At 38.7% G+C, this 20,098-nt stretch overlaps 1 pseudogene; it reads left to right on the top strand.

Annotated features, from left to right (window-relative positions):
* The first annotated feature begins 6,859 nt into the window (after nt 1-6,859).
* On the top strand, nt 6,860-8,691 carry LOC145500442 (uncharacterized; annotated as a pseudogene).
* The last annotated feature ends 11,407 nt before the right edge of the window (nt 8,692-20,098 follow it).

Here is a 20,098-nt window from a genome sequence, read left to right as displayed (position 1 = left end):
ACGAGCAGCCTTATTTTAGAGAAACGTCAGAGACAAATTTTTGTAGCGACAACGACATATGAATTTGTACAGAAAAACAACAGCGACAATTTCCTCCGCTGGTTAGGCGACAAAGGTACACGGAAGGATGCGATAAGGCGACAAGACTACCCCCTTTGGAAGGCCTCAACATTGGAATTTCTTGCTCTGTACCTACTTCAAGCAGGATTTGGCCAAAGGAATAAACATCACTGACTTTGCTACAATGGGTGCCATTCAAAACTTCAGCAATGTGCACATAGTGAAAAGTGTACTTCTTTGCTGGGGGAACTGTCACAGGCTTTTCCAAAGTCTATAATTTGGCCATGTTTATCAGGAACAAGAACGTTGTTTGATTTGAGATCACAATGAAGAAAGCCTTTGAAGTGGATGTGAGCAAGAGCACCGGTGATATCATGAAAAATGATCAGCCAGTCTTTGTTTGTCGGTGAACTTTTAACTTTCTCTTTATATACCATTGGATTCCTTACAATACAATAGTTTACTGACTGTTATGGACATATTTTCTTCCCCTTTGAACTACATCACTAGTGATATAGGCTCTCTTTCGAGCTGGATGCCTATTATTGCAGGAATGTTTTTGTGTGAGAGCCTGCATGATTTGTGCCTCCTTTACCACCTCTTTGGTGTTTGCATCAGACATTGTTTTTCTACCACAAGAACCAATAATCTTGTGAATGATTTTAAAATGCACCGGCCATATAAAACCTGTCCCGGTATTAATTCCTTTTAACTTGATTCGTTGAAGCTCAGATGGATCAATTAAATTAACAGAGGCAAATTTGCTACTGGGTGGTCCTGATTTTGTATTCCTGTCTCTAATCTGGAATATAGCAATATTTTATTTTATAAACAGAGAGTCAAGACCATCTTAAAAGTGAGGCTAGTCAGCTCAATCAGATTCACATGCTATATTGTGTCATAAGTAATGGAATAGGACTGAGTGGAATCCAGTCGAGTCTGTAATCATATGAGTGATAGCAGAATCGGATGACTGCACTGCGAGAGTTTGATTTGTTTATCATGAGTATGGTTACAGACCGAATTGGACAACATGAAGTCCACTTTTACCAATTAATCATAAAAATTACAATTTCTGAGAAAAGAAGAACGCTAAAATATTGTCATTGTTCAAGGGAAAACAATGCTCCATTTTGAAGAAAGCCCCTATTTAGGAGTCTGTTCACTGTTTCTATGGTGATTGAAACCAAGGTTGTGATTGGTTGATTTAAACTACAACTTTGAATATGATTGGCCTATTGAACTGTCTGATAACAAAGTGTCCGATGACAAACTATCCAATAACAACTTGCCAAGTGAATTAGTGGAAAATAGGGGTTTTAAAAACCAATCACAATCAAGGAAATTGTAATTTTTATGATTAATAGATTATTGATTGGTAAACTTTATCCTTTCCATATAATAAACTGTGGCTCAATTTGGCTTTCTTAAAGCCTCTCCTTGTATCTCAATCAACCAACAACTTAAGTCTCAACCAACGAACGACGGAAGTCTCATAAAACACAGTTTGAAGTGTAAGATGCCTAATTGCCCTGTCCCCTGAGGGCACTGTGAGAGAGATACAGAGGGTAGGCATGGTTGCCACGAACAAAACTTTGCAAAATTCCCTGACTCTCAGGCACTGACCTACACTGACCTATCCATGATAAAAATAAAATTTCCTTGACCAAATAGAGACAAAATGTCTAACCTCCCCTTTCAGCCTTTCAACAGCAGTTTTTGCCTTCTTCATTAAAACATTGTTGAGATCTTATGAAATATTTCTTCCACCATGGTATGAAACTCAGTGATGTAAAGACTTGAATCTCACTGACTTTTCCTGACCTTGAAATTTCTTTCCGTGGCCATTTTTTGATCTGTGGTAGCCCTGGTAGGGCAAGATTCACACTACACAGCAAATTAAGATGGAAGGGAAAATGCTCAAAGTTCAATGACTGTCCTTTTCAGTCAAAAGTTTTGCCTGTCTGCCTGGCAAACAGATATGAATAAATTCCCGCTTATTCATTTCAGAATGTGGCAAATTCCCTGCCTCATTTTATGAAAATGATTGTAATTTTGTTCAATTTCATCATAAAAAGGAGACAAATTGCGAGGGCCACACTCTCCCCTCCCCCTATAAGTTTATGTTGTACAATGCAAGATCATGCTAGTCATGTTTATGTTCAGCTTCCATTCGGTTATATCATTTTTTGTAACCAACTGCAAATTTTCTGATACCTATTATAATCTATTTTGATGCTAACAGAGACTTACCTTGGTCTTGTCCAGGGTCTTTTATTCTGTTTGGCTAATGCTTTCCATTTGCCATAGTAAATTTGTGCCAATTCCTTAGTGTCAGAATATGCATCTCTTTCCTCTTGAATTTGCATTTCCCTGTTCTCCCTTTCCCTTGCTGTCCTTGACAATCGTTTGTGTTTCTTCCTTTGATTCTGCATCCTGCATTTTTCTTCAATTGTATTTTCATGAGATTGTTGTGGCATGATTACTTTTTTAAGCACACACTTTTTGTCAGCGATTGCCTTTGGTACTTGATTGCCTATGGCTAAGTGTGTGCCGACGTTTCCATAATGTTGTAGGAAATTCTAATGGCCAGCGACAACATGACAAAACGATAAAAATTAACCAGGAAGCTTTGTAGACCTTTGCTTGCAGTGAATGTACAACTACAAAGAATGTGGATGAAACAGGGTACAAGGATTACGAAAGGACTACCAGAAAAAAAAAAACAAGCTATTGAAATCCTCCAAGTGTAAATTTTTTAAAAATGTAAAATGCATTTTCCATGCGTTCCAATATCATCCATTCTGCGGCAGACTACTAAGATTGAATTTATTTAATTATTTCCTCATCAGTGGTTTAATAATAGTACATCCTTTGAGCCGATTACATAAGTGGAAGTTTTCAAAAATAATATGACTTTTTTAATTTTCACAAACATGTTTCGACGGTGCATCCGTCATCGTCAGTGTGATGGTTACGAAAGTGTACAGTGATTTAAAATGTGCCTGTTACAAATCATACGTTACATTGCATTGGAAAACAATACGCTAGATAAATTTCGAAGTTAATGGAAATGAAAAGATGCGCGCATGCGTGCAGCTATAGGGAAAGCGTCAAATTGATGTGTTTGACCTGTTTATTAAGGTCAGGCTTTTCCCACTTGATGTACATAGACTCCCTAAGCTTAACTTGGTACTTGGTAGGTGCAGAGTCTAAGATCTCTAAACAGTCTAAGTTACAAGAGGTACGGCACGACTCTGAAGCCTGCAAATGCTTATAAATGTGAGGAGATCTGTCCGATGACAAGTGCTCGTGCACGTGCGTGGAGAAATGTCGGCTTGTTTCGTCAACGTAACGAGCATTACAGCTTGCACAAGAAAATTCTGTACATGATGTGCCTATGGAGCCTGTCAGGGAGAGGATCTTTCACATTGAACAAGTTCTTAATTTTAAAGGTAGAATAAACAAATTTGATGTCGATGGGTTTGCAGAATCGATTGATTAGCTTGTGCACCCTTTGTTGTGCAACACCCACAAAATGCCCGATGTAGGGGATCTTGAAATAGTGTTTTAAATCACTGTAAACTTTCATAAACATCACACTGACGATGACGATGCACTGTCAAAACATGTTTGTGAAAATTTAAAAAGTCATATTTTTGAAAATTTCTACATTTTTGTTGCTGTCTTGATCTTTTGGAGCAATAATCTACGACATCACAGCCAAGTATGATAGAAGGATCAGCCGTTCTGACCTCTGCAAACTCGAGAAGATCTTGAAAAAGACACGAAAGTCGGAACTGGATTTAGCGTTCCTGCGAAACTGCAAGTCGCCCAATGTTTACCCGAAGTTTCTTTGTTTTCACCTACCTTCAAACACCGCCCGACAAGATGTATTGCCAATTAAGAAACATCTTTTGAAAAGCGCCATTAACAGAAGATTTAAGGAGCATCGTAAGCTACTTTGCAAGAGAAACAACTTGATGACCAGAATCTCCAGCATCTTAAACAGTCTGGATAGCTACATATTACGTAAGGCTGTTGCCCACAGTGTAGCTAAAGTGGCAAATCAGTTCATCAAGACTCATGAGAAGAAACTAAGAAACCTCACAAGGAATTCTGTTCTGCCTTTCACTTCAAGTGAAGTTGTTACAAACCTGTCTTTGTTTGTTCTCACCACAGAGCAGCTAGATGTGCTCAAATTTTGACGGACACACTCAATATGTCCACCATTGATTAACAAGACTGACATCTTCACGTGCTTTGAACTGATTAGTCAAAGAATGATCAGAAATCTCAAAGACAGCAAGGACACTGGAAAACTAGTTACGGAATTGTCTCACCTGGCTCACACTTACATCTCCACTTATTGTCCCACAATGGCTGACCTCAAAAAGCACGGAATTCTCAAAAACTTACGAAAGAACAAGGACATTGTAATTTTGCAACGAGACAAAGGAAACGGCTCAGTGGTTTTAGATAGAACTGTGTATGATAGAGGTATTTTAAAAATAATCAATGATACATCAAAGTTTAAACCCCTTAGCAATGACCCCACCCTAAATTGGGAAGGGAAATTACAGCGTTTTCTCAGGGATTTAAACAAAAAGGGCCATTTAGATCAACAGGTATATGACGCTATATATCCGAGTGGGTCACAACCTGCTAGGATATATGGTCTACCCAAGATGCACAAACCGCAGGCAGCCAACTGTACACCTCCTTGTCATCCAATTGTCTCTTCCATTGGGACTTACAATTACAACCTGGCCAAATTTTTGAGTAATCTTCTCCAGCTGCACATTCCCTCTGAATATGTCGCTTCAGACACGCTCACTTTTGTTGTGAAATTAATGGCTTGTCCATGGAGGGGAAGTTTATGGTTTCGTTTGATGTGGAAAGTTTGTTTACCAACATTCCTTTGAGTGAATGTATAGACCAGGCGGTCGACTACATTAGCAAAGGCAACCCTGGCATCAAACTAAGCACTTCTGACCTAAAAAGACTTTTCCTATTTGCCACCGCTGAAACCCATTTCATTTTCAAGGGCACATATTACGATCAGGTTGATGGTGTAGCCATGGGTTCCCCATAGCCCTCGTTCTTGCTAATCTTTTCATGGGTCACCACAAGAAGATCTGGTTGGAACAGTATAGGGATTCCCAGGTTTTATTCTACCGTCATTATGTGGACGACACTTTTTGCCTTTTCAACTCGGAACAGGATGCTGACCTTTTCTTTAATTTCATTAACAATCAACATCCTAATATTCATTTCACTATGGAGAGGGAGAGTAACCAGGTTCTTCCTTTTCTTGATGTGCTATTAAACAACAAATCCCCACAATTCCCTGTCACCACTGTATACCGCAAAAAGACCTTCACGGGCTTGCTTACCAATTTTTTAAGCTTTACACCTCTTGCTACAAAATGGGGCTGGTGAAAATGCTCATTGACAGGACCTTTAAGATCAACAACACAAGGTTGGGTTTTCACAACGATATTCAGAATTTGTTTACTATTTTGTGTAAAAATCTCTATCCCGATCACATACTAGACGTGTTACTCCAGCGTTATGTCACGAGAGCAGTAGTAGGGATCGATACACGACCTTCAACAGGTGTCGAGAAACAGGAGTTGCCCAAGCACTATTTCAACATCCCCTACATCGGGCATTTTTCGGGTGTTGCACAACAAAGGGTGTGCAAGCTAATCAATCGATTCTGCAAACCCATCGACATCAAATTTGTTTATTCTACCTTTAAAATTAAGAACTTGTTCAACGTTAAAGATCCTCTCCCTGACAGGCTCCGTACATGCATCATGTACAAATTTTCTTGTGCAAGCTGCAATGCTTGTTACGTTGGCAAAACAAGCCGACATTTCTCCACGCACATGCACGAGCACTTGTCATTGGACAGATCTTCTCATGTTTATAAGTATTTGCAGGCTTGAGAGACATTCCATACCTCTTGTAGATCTTAGACTCTGCACCTACCAAGTACCAAGTTAAGCTTAGGGAGTCCATGTACATCAAGTGGGAAAAGCCTGACCTTAATCAACAGGTCAAACACATCAATTTGACGCTTTCCCTATAGCTGCACGCGCACGCACATCTTTTCGTTTCCGTTAACTTCGAAATTTATCTAGCGTATTGTTTTCCAATGCAATGTAACATATGATTTGTAACAGGCACATTTTAAATCACTGTAAACTTTCATAACCCTCACACTGAAACTCAAACCAGTTGATATTCAAGCCAGTGCTCCTAAAAATCAAATTGGGTGATTTCTATTGGATTTTCGGTCAAGATATTTACATGTTATCTGATTCATCTAAGTCTAAAATGCCATATAGTAGATTCTTTTCAACATAGTTTTCAATAACATTGAAAACTGTTTCGCTTTTGTTGAATTTTAACACCTTAAAACTTCACATGCAATTTTCTCGAAAATGCTCTTATAGATTTTTTTCAATTCTGCCATCATTGAGACAACTATGTCCGAGATTCCGACATCATATTTCAAAAATTGTTCCCGACGGCAAGTTATTCTACGTCATGTAAAATGAGGTATGGCATCATTTTATTGCTATGGTAACTCAGATCCTGGTGAAATGTATCCCATTTGAAACTTTCATCTTTCTCGAGCAGTAATGTTTGATTTTCTGTTGGATTGATAATGGTGATGTTCTAGTCGCCCAAAGTTGAACGGTATTGTTACTCAAAAATCGGATTGAGCCACCTTAACACTCTAATACATCAGCACTCACTCTGCATCTCAGTAGGATGCCTGTGGCAAAATCAAGCTACTGTCAAGAATTGCGAACAACCTTAAACTTGATCAGAAGGCTCCTGCTGTAAGCGAGCAGATAGCCAAAATTGTCCATGGGTTACTGAGAGAAAAGCTTATGGACAAAGTTTTGACAGCGACACAGAATCACTATAACACACCAGAAAACTGTGAATGCCTCACAAGCATGAAGGTCAATCATCTTACTTGGGATAAACTAAAATCAGACTAAGGTCTGCTGATATCAAGTTGCACTGAATGCAATGTAATCTTGTCAAAGGGCTCATCCCTGTAGTTTCTGTTATTGAGGAACTTGTGAAGGCACGGGATAAAATTCCTAAAGATGCCTTGGATGTCCCAGAATTAATAAGAGTGGCAGGTGCTGCTAACTTCGAGTTGAATATGTGGCACAGGGACAACATCGAGCCTGCACTAAATGAAGACTACAAACATTTGTGCTCCAGCTCAGTACCCTTCACAGAATTCCTGTTTGGTAATGACACTGACTTATCTAAACGACTGAAAGATCTCGCGGAAGCAACCAAAGTTAGCAAAAAGCTAAACCTGAAAGCAGAAGGCCACAAAAGCAATGGATATATGGGAAACAAGCATGCAAAGTCCAAAAGGCTTTGGCTACAAGTATTCCTCATGTGGCCAAGGCACTTGGGCCATTAAAAATTTAAACTGGAAAAAACCTGGCCCCCATACACCAAGAAGGGACGAGGGGAGGGGGCCAAACAAGTAGGGCAAGAAAACCCCTCTATCAAGGTAAACAATGCATACATGTTATTGGCCGGCTGGGGGGTCCGTATAGGGAAAAACTGTGACAGAGGTCTTGAAAATGCATTTTCAAGCCCGAGGTCACAGTTTTTCACTATACAAACCGACCCTAAGCCGGACAATAACATGTTTATCTTTTTTTCTTGCAGTGAATTGGCTTACAAGTGGGTTTGTTTACGTAACTTTGTCATTGAATTGGCTTATGCGCTGTGCACAAACCAATCCTAAAAAAATCTAACTAGCGAATGAGCGAGTAACTCAGATACTAGACAAGGTGAGATGTATTAAAGAACAGATTTATTTCGAACTACTTTATGTTAGTGGCATTTAGTTCACCAATTAAGTTCTCTGAACGTGTTTTTCCGGTGTGAAAGTTCGTGCAAAGATTGAAGTTGTACTACAAAAACAATTTCTGTCAGTCGTTGCAAATCACTCGAAATCACAGTTTTCTACTGTAAATTGAGTAGCATATAGCGAGGAAATTCATTAAGTGTTTTCCACAGAAATTCTCTCCAATACAGCAACGATCAGAGAGGTAAACTTGACTGAAATTGAGTCATCTTTTATAATTAAAATTGTATAGAGAGAGACACACAGGATTACTTGCCGTTACAGCGCCGAGCTACAAACAGCCAAACAAACTCTTACAACTTAAAAAAACTCAATTGAATTTACTTACAGTGACTTTTCTTGCCATTTAAAGGTGAATAGAGATAAACTTGCGTTGATTAATCGTTGATGGAAGCGTAAAAAGGGCGAAAAATTGACAATTACCGCTAATTCGTTCACGAAAATAGATAAACTAGATGGATTCTGCCCGCTGCGGCGGTCCAGATGAGAAAATTCCCCTTGCTCCCAGAACCAATCAGATTGCAGGATTTGTTGAATTCCGCCCACTCATGAGCTGAGAAAAAGATAAACTAAGATATCTTCAAGCTGGTAGATTGCAACAATTTGTCCCAGCATGGAAAGACATTACTGATGACCCAGAGGTTTTAGACTGGGTTGAGCATTATCATTTACAGTTCATAGATAGTGTACCAATGGTACAGCAAACTGACCATAAGATCATACAATTCAATGTTGCAGAATCTGCTATTATAGATTCTGAAGTTGTAAAACTCCTTAATAAAGGTGTTATTGTGGAGTCTACTCACTCACAAAGAGAATTTGTTTCGTCCATTTTCCTTAGGCTTAAAAAGAATGGAGTAGACTATACGATGATCCTAGCTCTTGAGGAGCTCATAGAGTTCATTGTTTACTGGCACTTCAAAATGGATTCACTTAAGACAGTGACAGATCTTAAGTTGAAACTGCTATGAAAGAGTTTCTTTTGTTTGTATCATGTGCTATCAGTTGCTTTGAAGTCTCACATAACTTCATAGTGCGCATGATGACGAAGCAGAATCGAAAATTAAACGAGACTTACCTTAAGTCAATGTTTGATTGGGACCCTGCCAAGTCATCAGTAGCACAACAACTCACACCCATACCCTTTAGAGGTATTATAGACCCACCAAAACTTCTTGTGATACTACCCACCTGATCAGCACACTCAAGGCTTTAAAGACTGATCACTCGGGCAGCTGGAGCTCTCTCACATGACTTCTTGTGCTACTGATGACTCAGCAGAATCCCAATCAAACATCGACATCAGGTAAGTCTCATTTAATTTTCAATTCTCACGTCTGTTGATCATCTAAACCTTGAAATCACAACTTGATTCATCGGAAAATTCATACAGCTCATCATTTTTGTGATTCTCGATATCTTATTTTTTGGCAATCAAGTATGGCTGAACCTGTATAAGCGAACACCTTCAGGAAATAGTTAGCTTCTCTACATGAAAACGTTTGTGCCAAAATCTATTCAAGGTAGATTTTCTGTGGTAAGATACTGAGAACTTTCGTCAGAAATTCAAAGAATAACTAGCTTGACATGGTGTAAGCAACTGTAAAACTGCCTTAGACAGTGCGATGTTGGAAACCTGGGGGGGACTCCTATATGAGAAGTTTGGGTCGTCGTCTTGGGTACAAATCAAGGGTTCTGATCTCACTTAGTATTAGGGTGTTGACGATGAAACGTCACCATTCTTAGGTTTCAAAGTATCCTTTAAGGTGCACTCAAAGATATAACAATAAAAGAAATGCTCTCATTTAGTTCTGTTTTAGGCTTGATTTCCACTGATCCCTGGAGTACACAACCCGGGTCTACAAGTGCTCATGGGGTCCTTTCTTGAACAGTGGCTTGTAATTTAACCTAATCCTGTTTAAGTGGTATCTTTTAAGGGTCTAATGAAGTTAAAGCAGCACCCATATTAGTCTCCTTTAGGAATTAAATTTAAATTTTCTGATGAGCATTCCTGCAGACGTTTTGATATGGGAGTTCCCCCGGGATTCCAAATGTCTAACAGGAAGTGATGGAGTGAAATCATTCCCCCACTACAACTTGGAATATAATATTTTCTAAGTTTAAAAAGTACATGACCATCAATACTGCAGCCACCAAAATGTTGAAAAGGTAGAAAAACACATTCTGTCAAGTGAGATAACAGAAACTCCTTGAGGCGAAGGCAAGCATATTTAAAAAATCACAGAAGGGAAGCAGGTTTTTGTAAAGATTAAACACGGTCTTCAAAGCGTGTCATTGCAAACGGAAGTGATGGTGCAAAATCTGGTGAAGTGTATGCAGGAAACAAATGAGCAAGCAAAGAATTACAGAGGGTAGGAATTCCTGGAAAAAATATCACAATCTATTCCAGGAACACATGGATTTGAAAATAGAATGGATATGTAATTATTGCCATGAAATGAGGAAAACCACACCCAAAGGTGGATGTTACGAATTATGTAGCGATTGTAGCAAAAAGGAAATGACAAGAAAGAACTTAAAGGAGATCATAGAAAGAAAAACCATTGAAGTACATCACTGGCAAACATGTTACAAGGAACTGTCAAAGTGACACTATGCCCTCTGAGCAGATGGGAGGACTAGGTAGAAAAAAGATGATCAACAACAAGAAAGAAATGAAAAGGAAAAAAGGAAACCAGCAACAATGGGGTGTGGACCTACAGGTTATTATGCAAATCAATAAGCTGTCAAAGTGCGTTAAAAGGAGCAATTTGATTGATGATGTCATTTGATGAGTACCTGTCAAAAACCCTGTAAATGAGCACATACGACTACTGTTTATTCTTTAATTTTGGCATAAACATTTATGAATAATAATTTCCATGACTGAAAGTATTGAGTACCTGTCATTGATAAAGTTTTAACCCAACAACTTGATGTATTGTTTGTTAAATAAAAGGTAAAATGTGTTACTTGAGTTGTGGTTAAGATTAAAGGGTTCTTTCAAGTACTAATGAGTCTCACTCTGGACAGGGGTAGTGATTCAGCGGTCTGAAAACTATAACCATGTATGATTTTATTTTGTGGCATGTTTTTTTTTTATTTCATGTACTTCATCTTTTTGTCAGCCAACAAATGTGATTGCTGTTGAAAATCAAAACTTATACAATTTCGTTAATAGTAAAAATGTCAACAGGTGGCAGGCCAAAAGAAATAAATGCCGGGTCAAAATTTGTATGGCCTGCCAAAAATTGAAAAAAAAATGGCAGCCTATACATTTTTCTATTTCAAGTTCTGTAATTAGCTATCACAGATGACATGCTAAACTGGAGATCTTGTGCACTGCCAGATGCCCTTGGGCATCATTCAGCGAGTCAGCCAATATTGAAGCATAGTAATAAGAGATTAGATAGCACATAATTTTCAGATTATGTCAAGGAGTGATACATTGACGGCTTTGTCATTAGGGACTTTACGATTTAGGACGCAACAGCTCTAAGTTGCTGCTGGAAGTAAATTTTCACACTAGATGCACACTGCGCATGCCTAAGCCATCGTCCCACTGGAGTCATGTTGCCTTGAGAACACGAGTTTATGAATGTTGGGGTTTTGCACAAAACATGAGTATTAATCATTCTTGTGTGAAGGCAAATGTTATTATATTCTCCTAAACATTTAAGATTTATATCTTCCAATCACGTAGGTAGTTTGTGGCCGATTTAGATTGCAGAAATGTCACGATTCTGACTTTTTTCAACATTGTTTACAGGTGTCTAAAGCATAAAAAATATGGCATCATCGACCCAACCTTCAATATGAAGTATTACAGTTTATCACTTATAACATTTACAAAATCTTATACTTCTAAATGGCAACTAGGCTCGAACAGTTTTGTTGTATTTTACGCACATCATTACCAAAATTTGACCCATGTATTAGCCAAGAAAAACCTTTCGATGTTTTGCTGAAGCACACTTGTCTGGCAAAGGCGCTGCAAAACTGTGAGAAGATTCTATTCATGCACTGTATTTTTGTCGGTTATGTTTCTGGACAAGCGACTTATTGTGTTGAGAGCTTACACACTGAAAAAAAATTACATGAGGGGAAGCAATAAAATCAAGAAAATATCAAATATCAAACATCAAACAAAGAATGGCGCATGGTTGGAAGAACGGATCGACTTCAGTGTGTTGTTGTATGTTACTCAGCTACGCGATTGAAATGGTTAAAATGACGTTTATTACATTGGTGGCAGTGGTGGGATTTAAAGTGACCAAGAAATGAGTGATGGAGAACAGGAAATGCCCGAAGGCACTGTAGGCTGTCTACTGAAAGAACCCAAGCCAAATCAAGAAGCCAAGTTACCACAAAAAAGTGCATTGGAGGAGGAGAGTCCTAAAATTCAGGAGCTGGTGAATACCTTATCCAAGGCCCTGAAGGAGAGCATGGTGGTTTCTAGTGAGATGGAATCCAGCAGGAATGTACGAGCTCTGCGTATTTGTTCAGTGGGTCTAAATTTCAAAACATGGGTTTCGCAGTTTCTTCAGTATGCAAATCTTGTACATATCAAATCTTCAGATTTTTGAGCTTATTTGCTCACCTTGCTGGATCAACAGTCCTACAAAGTGGCTGAGCTTCTGAAGCTTTTGGGATTGTTAACCTTTGAGAAATTCACGGCACAATTGATTCAAAGGTTTGATTTGGGCAAGACGAAGGAAGTTACAGGCCAGGTATCAAAGGCCAAATGAGGATTTTGGAGCATTCACAGATAATTTGATGGAGCTAGTGGAAAATGCCTACCCAGAGGCAGCTTATTCGTTCAAGGTGGAACTGGCAAGAGATCAGTTTATTCAAGGAGTGGCAATCAGCGATGATTTACAAGAAAAGGTTCTCATGAGTCAACTGGCATTGCTTGTGGAGGCTGTTTGTGTTGTTCGTAGGTTAGATAGTGTGCGTAAAGCTTGTCAGGCTGTGCCATCTGTGGAAAAGAAAAGTCGGTGAATGTGCTGAGTGACAAAATTTCGACTGAGATTTGGGAGCTTAAGAAAATCATTCTAGGTATGAATTAGAAAATTCATGGGCTGGAAAGGAAATCTGAAATGACTTTGACTGCACAACACTGCTATGAGGTGGTATCCTTTGCTTGCCATGAACCTGGCCATTTTGCTTGGAGTTGTCCATACAAAGAGGGGGAAAAGAGAGCTTGGGCCTGCTTAGGGCCAGGCAGTCCCTGTGAGGCCTGTCGTGGTGGACCAAGCACCAATAATTGCCAATGAGTTAAACAACCCTGCTTTTATAGGTAACAATGTACTTTTGATCATATCAGACTCTGGAATCTATATCAAAGGAGTTGTAAACCATAGTGTAACTTGTATACTGGTGCAACAGTTAGTGTTTTGAATGAGGAAACATGGAGAAAAAGTAGGCATTATAATCAAAATCCACACATCTAAGAACTCGCACTTTTACTAGAGATTCGCTGAAAACAAACGCACATAAACAAGCTAAATATACAGGGCAGGAAACCAAAAGGAAATACAAATAAAACAAGCAAAAAAGACAGAAAATAGTGAAACTTGCAAGATTTGCGTGGTGACTACAACGACTAAAACATAATGACAACGGCAACTAGAAAACTAATGGCAGAAGAAGCTATACCACACAATAGAAGCAAGGGTGAAAAAATGTACACGAAAATATGAAATGGTATGTAACCGAATATAAATGGCGAAACTAATTGAAATAACAAATATACATGGAATAATTGAAAAACGGAAAATGATGCACAAAAAACGCAAAGGCAAAACAAAATATAGGCACCATGACTACACACCAGCCCCAATGAACCAATTAATCTAATTGTTCATTAATTAACTGTAGACACGAGCTTGTTCTTAAGAAACGGAATTGTAAACACACAATAATTGCAATAAAGACTGATCTTGCAATAAGATCTAGATTTGAGTGTTCTCATAGTTCTCTCGAATAATTAATCCAGTTCGTCACTGACTTGCTGTTCATCATGCTCAAGGAAGCACAGTTTTGAAATCGGTTTAACAAGCGTTGAGGTCTTTGTACGATCTTCTGTGGATCTGACGCATCCATCCCTACCACGATGAACTTCAACAACTCAGGCCAAAGGCAATTTGCCTCAATGAACACCTCCATCCATAACCAGGACCAAAATTATTAACTGCAAAACAACGGCAAGGGTTACAGCATTTCTGGTCACACTTTGAAGAGCTTCAACGATTTACGGGAAAGATAGCTTCTGTAGATGCCTGATTATCTCTCTTACAGCTACTTGAACTTCATTGACTGACAATTCTGCTCAAGGGGTTTGACTCATTGGGAGACTACTATTCACTGAAAGGCGACAATGCTTTCAAACGAACCAGTTCTTGAATCTCAGCAACCATGCAAACACCTTTCTCAACTTTTCCCAAGGGGAAAATCGGTGAAATAGCTTTGTGAGAACATCTTCTGCTGGTTGACTTAATGCTGTCTGGATGTATGTCTGCGCATCTCGTTTGAGTTCTGGATCATCAGTGGACAGTTCCATTTGATGGTAAGACAGATCTCCAGGCCAAAGGTGTTCCTCCTTCGTCAGGAACTCTGGGCCACTCAGCCATCTGCTGTTTTGGATCACGTCTCAAAACTCAAACCAGTGACCGGGACTGACCGCAGCAAATGGAAATGAATTAACGGTTCTGGGAGAAACAAAAGTTAGATTTCGTGTAAAAAACATTGATTGTTTTTGGTCAGTCGATGATTGCATACTTGGTTCGGACTTTTCCAGCACTTTCGCTGTCAAATTCACTATGACACTGGAACTTTCACACCGGGAATTTTTTGTCAATTTCAATGTAGTCACGTGGATAGCCCTGGGGACTAGGTTAAAATCGCAATCCAAGATGGCGGCCAGCTCTGTAAAGAGTGTGATGGCCAAGGATATATCAAAAGAAATAGATGAGTTTTACGGAAAACTCAAGATGAAATATTATAGTGGTATTCAAAGAGAACATGTTCCACAAAAGCAAGACCTATTTAAGGAGCTTTCGGTACTTAAAAAGAAAACTATCAAGTCGCACTCGGAGGCACATTTAAGGGAAAAGTTGAAATTCAAGAAGTGTGATTTACACCACATGGCATGCAGTGAAGTAAGCTACTGGAAAAAGACATTGATGTGAAGACAACTTTTAACAGCAGAGCATTTGCATCCCTGGGTCATTGAGTTTACTTCACGACTTCAGGAGGAAATTTTCAAGCACATTGTTAATATAATTACAAGCACATCAAATTTCAGTGTACAGACTGGACACACAAATAAAGAGCAGACTAGAGATTACAAGCAAGCCAAAGCTTCAACAGATGTTGCATTTTTACTTGGGCAATGAGGAGACCAGTTTGAAGTGGGAATTCCCAGGAAAGGAAAAGACAGACATTATTATTGACAGAGAGAAACCCTTCACTGTTACTTACAACTCTGGAAATGAAGTAGCAAAAGTGTATTGTCATTATGGAGCATGGAATAATGTTGCTCAATTTATCTGACATTGTTCCTGAAGGGATGTTCAGGAACTTTGTCCTGGTGTGTGTGTGGAGGGTATTTGACTAACGCCACTGGTACATTTCCCTATAGGCCACATAAGGGAGTGGCCCTCCCTCCCAGACCCTTATATGCTGAATCCAAAAAACCCCTAGCTATCTCTAGGAAACTGTTGTGATGGTTAATAGTGGTGTGGTTATTGAATTACACCAACCTGTGAATACAGCCACTTGTCATTGCTCTGCTGCTGGATGCACTGTCTTGTTCAATGCTCCAGATGTGGAGTGATGACAGGTGGCTGTATTCACAGGCTAGTGATGCATGTTGTGAAAAGAAACAAAATAATGTTCAACGTGATTGTTTACATCTGTAATCATTTAAAGACCAATGTGCTACAGAAAAGGATCTCCAACTCATTTAAATTTTCTTAACAGGTTTAATTTGCATGCTAGCAATACACAATGTCAAAAACAACAAAATCACGTTCAAATTGCATTGTTTACATTTGTAATCATTCAAAGACCAACATGCTACGGAAGAAGAGCTCCAACTCAATTTTCTTAATGAACAGGATTAATTTGCAGGGTAGCAATACACAATGCTAAAAACAAACATTTAAACTGCAATGTTTACATGTGTTATTATTTCAAAGACCAACATGTTACAGAAAGGATCTCCACTATAAGATCTCATCCCAAGATGTCTCTAATCTTGATCTGTTACTGTTTATATTTCCTTGGCCATCAATTGTTTACACAGCTGATCACCGTCTTCCTTGTTCGGCATGCCTTCAAATTTCTTTCATTTTCACAGTAAGGTTTCCAGAAGCAGCACAAGTGGCAATTTCTTTGGATAGTAATGTCACAATACCTACATTTACCCTCACTATTGAAAGCAATTCCACAAAAACAATATTCATTAGTATAACACCTAGGTGGAATGTATTTGGTTTTGCACTTAGAGTTACCATCACTGAAGGGATTTTACTGCCTTAACCAAATCAGTGACATGTGTTAGTTCAGTGGTGTGTAGTGGGTGAGACAAGGAACAGAGATGTAGTAAACAACTATATTTTTGCCATGTGTGATCGCTACAGATAATGGTGCAATCCGACTGAGAGGGAATAGGACCAAGAGAGCCTTGGTCCTAGTCCCCAACATCTCCCCTCCTGTAAAAGAAAAAGAATCACAACAATGTAAAACACACAAGTTAAAGAGTAAAGCAAGAAGTGTCAGTTAAGATAGACCAGACTAGGTTACTTCATAAGTCTCTGAACCTTGAAGGAGGTTTAATTATCTGGGTTCATGTTCTGGTGTTCTCTGGGGAAGTCTCTGAAGTGGTACTTTCTGGTGTGGGTCTAAGGGGTCTGACTTGGTTAGCCTCAGATGCAGGGTCCCCTGTGGCAAACATTTTGGGGGTGACTAGTCTGGTTTTCATGCTAAGTCCTCCCTGTCTCATCTTAGTTGGACCTTCGGCAAAAGTTAGAAATTCGTCTCCTTCATCGTAGCATTGGAAAGTGAAATCTTCAACTTTCATTTGGTGGTGTTGTCGCCCTCGTAGGCCAAAGTGCTGAGTGAGTAGCCACCACATGGTGTTAAGTAGAGCTTGTGGAGTTCCTCCTCCAAGCTGGCCATTCTGCCAGAGGACTTCTTCCTCTTCTTTTGTCAAACTTCCGGATCGGTTTGGTCGCTTTCCTTTGCCCCGCTCTCGCAGTTTTGTGGCCTTCCCTTCCAGGACTTTTCTGGAGTTAAGAAACTCCCTATCTCAGATGATGGACTTTGGATGGACTTTGGATAGGCTTTTGATTTTAGATATCTCTCCAGTGATGCCTGCATTACGTTCAGGCAGTCGGACTCATAGTCATCCCCGTTTTCTTTTCATAATGTGGCATAAAACTTGCTACAGTGTTTGGTCGAGGACATCGCTTTCATACTCTTCTAAATTTGCTGAGAAGTTTCTTTCATTGGCCCACTTTTTGAAAACGTTCCTTCAGTACTCTGTGCTTTTCCTGGTGTTTTCCTTTTCACTCTTGTCTTCTCTTCATTGATTAATTAGCATTCAGTAATTTTGTCCTCTATTTTATTATTATATAAATAGCTCATTTCCTGAAGGTGCCCGCTCATACAAGTTTAACCATACTCGATTGCCAAAAAAAGACATCAAAAGTCACAAAATTGACGAGCTGTATGGAATGATTCAAGCCACAATTAATGTTTTAGATGATCAACAGTCAAGAGAATTGAGAATTCAAATAACATGTTCTGCTGTTTATTTATGATATTGTAAATAAATACTGTAAACGTCCATAGATAAGCCACACCCACAATATGGAAGCGCAGATTTTGGAAAAATAGAAAGAATAAAGTTTAAAGTTCCAGTAGAGTTGTATTGCTATAAACAAACAAGGACAAACAATGAAGGTTTTGAAACACCGATATAGAAGTTGTTGCCATCTTTCACATTTATCAAGTCTAAAGAAAGTGAAATTTCATTTGTCATACATTCTTTTTCGTTTGAATTTACGACATTTTTTCCTTAAAATGCTCTTTTGATCTGATTTTTCAAGATTATTACTTCAAAACACACCATAAAGTTGAAATTATGAATGAGTGCTTAGTAGCCAAGCTTTTTTTTTTTAAATGTGGGGAGGAGTCTGGGACAGGGCCAAACATTCGACTCTGCTGTTGGGGGATACTACGTCTATAAAGATGTTTGGAAACCCGCAATAGGTGAAAAACTTCATGTCGAACAGGAGCTTGATAATGCAGTCGACAAATTTGCTGTAAAAAAACAATGAAACAGTTGGTCATTTACTTCATGAGTACTCACAAATTTTGTGGTATTTTCACACATGGCAGAGAGGTATACGTGGAAAAGACTGGCCTTAGACGTCACTCCAAAGAGCTAAGCAGAGGAATGGAGATTCCTTGTAGGTCGGTGATTAGTTGTTCGAGTAAAGTGAAAATTAATCACTTGAAAGAACTCTTGGAGAGCAAGAATTGCTGATAAACACTCAAAGACACAAATGGCTCCTTTAGGAGCCACCACTCATGAAAAAGTCAATAAACAACAGCAACATGATCTCAGTTTCTTTTATGTTTATTTCTTGACATCTTAAGAAGTTTTAATAATATTAATTATGTTCTTGAGAACTCCAAACACAGATGTATCTGTGGATAAGTTGCAGCCTTGAGTTTTGGCTTCAATTTTGTGTAAAAAAGTGTGGCTAATACATGGATGTTTACGGTGCACATAATTATGGACATGGCGAAATGAGGAACAAATAGTTGATAAATAGAAGAAAGACATTACACAAGGCTGGGAGTTCTGCAGTCTTTTCCAGCCTTGGAAAGGGGAAGAAAAAAAGTTGTTACAACACGGTGTATTTTTATTAAATCACCCATCCTAATACGAACCCTGCCGAACAGACTAAAACCTCCAGTCACTGTTTACAGGCGATCCATTTTCCAAGTTGAGTGGCTCATAGCCACTTTGATTTGTTTCATAAAAGGTAATTTTTGTCTTTTGTTGTAAGTAATGTAATGCTTCCTCCAGGCTTAAGGAAGGCTCCTGTATTGTGAATTATTAAGTTATCGATATTTGTCTGGTGTTATTATGAATAAGTAAGTTTTACTACATTAAATATTAGGGGTTTATACAGTTCCAAAAAAAAAAAAACGAAAAGCTGTCTTTAGGCAACTACACATCAAGAAGTACTCAATAACATAGCTCTACTGACCAAGAAAAAATATGGAGTAATGAGTGAGACAGTAAAGTGTACTTCTGCCATGGAAGTTAACACAGCAAAGGAGCTGCAATTCTGTTTAATCCTTGGATTAAAGTGCTAGTAGAAAATCAAATTCGTTCCAAAAACGGCAGGATTCTTACCCTGCAGTTTTGTATAGATGATTAGAAACTTATATGTGCTAATATTTACACACCTAATAATGGTAACATGCAAATTATATTTTTGAAACAACTCAGATCTTTACTTGAACAGTTTCCCAGTGACAAATTATAGTCGGCAGTGATTTTAATTGCCCTCTTTCTAAAACCGATAAAGAAGGGGGATGTTCTGTTTTGTCAAGAAAAAATGTTGCTAGTGAGATCATGCAATTAATGTGTATTTTAGATTTAGACGACGTGTGGAGAACACTACGTCCAAAAGAAAAACAATTTACTTTGTGAACATCTGACTTGAAAATAAAATGCAGATTAGATGATTAGCTAATAGCACGTCGTCTCTTACAAAAATCCCCATGCAAAAATGTGAAATCAAACTCGCTGCACATTGCGAATACTGGGTAGGTCCCTCGGCAGAATTGAGAATCACCACCATCTCTTTTGTCCATATTTGAAACTAATAATTTGTTTTTGTTTCTTCATAATTATCCTCAGACTTTTGTTTTGATCTCCTAGACTTTACTGCTTAAATAATGGCCCAATCAAGTAGTTATTGTAGAGATTGTGCAAAAAGTTTGACTTTACTACAAAGTTTTGTTGCCCTTTCTGTAGTCCCAGGCACCATTTGTTTTTTTGCTACCTCTGAAACAGTTTTCAAACAGTTC

The sequence above is a fragment of the Orbicella franksi genome, chromosome 10, assembly GCF_964199315.1.
Source record: "Orbicella franksi chromosome 10, jaOrbFran1.1, whole genome shotgun sequence".
Lineage (NCBI taxonomy): Eukaryota > Metazoa > Cnidaria > Anthozoa > Scleractinia > Merulinidae > Orbicella > Orbicella franksi.
This window is presented reverse-complemented; position numbering and strand designations above follow the sequence as displayed.